This window comes from Pyrus communis, chromosome 9, assembly GCF_041283825.1.
Source record: "Pyrus communis isolate YQ-2024b chromosome 9, ASM4128382v1, whole genome shotgun sequence".
Classification (NCBI taxonomy): Eukaryota; Viridiplantae; Streptophyta; class Magnoliopsida; order Rosales; family Rosaceae; genus Pyrus; species Pyrus communis.
The window spans coordinates 14,006,450-14,009,527 of record NC_142573.1 but is presented as its reverse complement, the minus strand read 5'-3'; the positions used below and the strand labels follow the sequence as shown (position 1 = coordinate 14,009,527).

Genomic DNA, 3,078 nt, shown 5'->3' with positions numbered 1-3,078 from the left:
CTTGTTGATAACGTGTTGTAGGTCTATTTAACTGAACTATTCTAGAAGATTAGATAGGGGAGGTCGATGGCAATAAAAGAGAGAAGAGAGATTTTAATTGTGCGGTATGTGTTGTTTCACCCCATTGTGCCTTTATTTATAGTAGTTGGATAGGTTAAATCTTTACCCTTTTAGGATTACAACTCTAATAGGATATTAACTACTAAGGGGAATATTCAAAGATATCCCTAGATACACTAGGATTTACACAATCACATTCTTATTATAAATATATGACTGCAACAACTTTTTGTATTTGAATAAGCTAGTTTCTTCTTAAAAGCATAATTAATTAGGACAACTCTAATGTAAGATCCAAAATCTTAAAGTGGTTATTTTACATTTTTAATTGGTTGGAAAATCTAAATTCACAATTTTTAAATCCTTTTTAAGGGGATAATGAGAATTAGTGGAAACTGATATCCATAAATTAAGCATACTTTATTTTATTTTTTATTTTTTATTTTTTTTTTTGCCACTTAGTACTGTGGTCTAGTAGCATTCATATTCGCTTGTAAGTGAGAGATTTTAGGTTTGATTCTCGCCAAAGGTGAGTTTGAACCACATTATTGCTAGCTCATTGTGAGGTTTAGCCTACTCCCCTACTGTAGATAATATAATATCGTTTGTTCAAAAAAAATAAAAAAAAATATTTGCTCGCCTTACACTCCAATGTTATGGAATCAAAAGCCGATGATTTTTCTCAGTTATTGGAACAACAATGAAACGACCGCACCTGTTTTCATTTCATGGAAGCTCCCGGTAGAGGCAAGGGTTGTAGGTGATGGCCCGTTCCACTTCTTATCTAGAGTGAGGTGCTGAAATTGTTCCTGTTGGGTTGTGCATGGCAGCTGGTATAGATGAATAAAGGCGGGGCACTTGAATGGGACCTTGGGCAAGTCACATATTGCGCCACTTGTTTTAGTTTTACTATTTTAGAAATTTTTTTATGTTTTGCTTGTTTTATTTAGTCCATTAGAGATCAGAAATTGTTGAAGAAAGAACAAGATGTTTCTTTTGTCCCCTTGTGCATGCAAATAAGTTTTTCATACCGTAAATTTTGATTATGATTGTGGAGAACGAATTAAAACAAACTTCTATGGAAGTTCCTGTTAACTTGTATTAGGATTCCTGTAATTATGGGATTCCTACTATATTAAGTTTCCTAGTTTAGGATGTAATTATTCTTCCCTTATTCTTTCCCATATTTGTATAGGGTTGTATATATACCTGTTTTAAGATGAAATACATTTATCATTGAAAAGCATTATTTCTTCTTGGTATCAAGAGCCAGATTAGAAAGAAACACCGAACCCTATTTTTTTTCTGCCGTATACCTGATCCATTGCAGCGAGCAACCCTAGGGTTGTTGCTGCCCATTCCCTGACCCATTGCAACGAGCCCCAGATTGGTGGTTACTGCCCTGTTGCTTCGTCCCACGTGTTCTAGATCTCTTCCCTGCTGCTGTTTGTTTTTCTGCCGAGTCTTGTGTCAGTCAACACCGGAGCGGACAGATGGCTGAAGAAAAGGGGGCTGGGTCTCAGATTGTTTCAATGGCTGCTCCAATTATGGTGCAGTCAGAGAATTCAAGCTTTAATATTGGTATGGTTTTGGATGAAAGGAACTATGATTTATGGGCTCCTCTCATTCAAATTCATATTGCTGGAAGGAAGAATATGGGATATCTTCGTGGGTCTATCAAGGCACCTAGCGAAGACGATCCTAAATATGATGATTGGTTTTCTGAAGATCAAAAAATTAAAAGTTGGCTTTTGTCTTCAATGAAGCCTGAAATTATGAAACGGTACATTCGGTTGTCTACATCGAAGGAGATTTGGGACTCCTTGAAGGCAGCCTACTTTGATGAGAATGACGAGGCTATAATTTATTTGTTGAATCAGAAGGCATCCCGTCTTCGTCAGCATGGCCGGTCCTTAGCTACCTATTTTGGGGAGCTCACTGAGATATTCCAAGAATTGGATCACTTTAATAAAGTATCCATGGAGTGTGAGAATGACATCAAAGTGTTTCAGAAATCCACTGAGAGACAACGGGTCTATATGTTTCTTGGTGGTCTCGATGATGTTTTTGATCAGGTGCGTGGAGAAGTGCTGCGGAAGGATCCCCTACTTGGCCTGTAGGCTTCTTATGCATATGTTCGTCGAGAAGCCGATCGAAAGGAAGCAATGAAGCCAGAGGTTGAAAAGGGGGAGCCCGCTGCCATGGCAGCAAGGGCCCGTGGCTCATCTCTTGGGTCGACCCGCGAAGGGGTACAACACCGGCCTGGATCATCTCGGCCTAGCCAGACAAGCCGGGATCGTCCACAAGGTAAGTGCCCACACTGTGGCCTGACGGGACACTCCAAGAGTCGTTGTTTTGAGCTGATTGGATATCCCGAGAATTGGGATAAGACCCGTGATCCTCGGTGCAACCAATCTCGCGCCTCCATTGCCGAAACTAAGAATGATTCAGATCAGATAGCGGACAAGGCCTCTGCCATGATAGCTGCGGCAGGAAGTGATGGTAAGGCCCTAAGTACTTCTACTTCTGTTATGAATAATACATGGATAATTGATTCCGGAGCTACTGAACATATGACTTGTGATTCTAGACAGGTTCCATCACTAAACACATCCCCACACACCGAGGTCAATGTTGCTAATGGTAATGCCGTCCCTGTTATTGGTAATGCCGTCAATGTTGCTAAATTATAATTTGTTGTCCGTTGCTCAAATAACCCTTGCCTTACATTGTTTGGTTATTTTTTGGCCCTATTTTTGTGTTTTTAAGGACATCCGGACGCGGAAGACGATTGGTTATGGTATTAGAAGAGGGACACTTTACTACTTGGAGTTGACCAGTAGTTCTAGCTTGCTGACTCAAGCTCTTTCCGTTGATGATCCTCGAGGAGTTACTAATAAAGTGTCAGACATCTGGATGTGGCACCGGCGCCTTGGGCATGCGTCCTTTGGTTATCTACAAATGTTATTTCCTAGTTTATTTGTCAAGAATGATGTTTCTCAGTTTAAGTGTGATGTT

The 3,078-nt window shown here is 40.1% G+C and overlaps 1 pseudogene; it reads left to right on the top strand.

The window, feature by feature from the left end:
• The first annotated feature begins 1,553 nt into the window (after positions 1–1,553).
• LOC148694298 (uncharacterized) lies at positions 1,554–2,867 on the top strand (annotated as a pseudogene).
• The last annotated feature ends 211 nt before the right edge of the window (positions 2,868–3,078 follow it).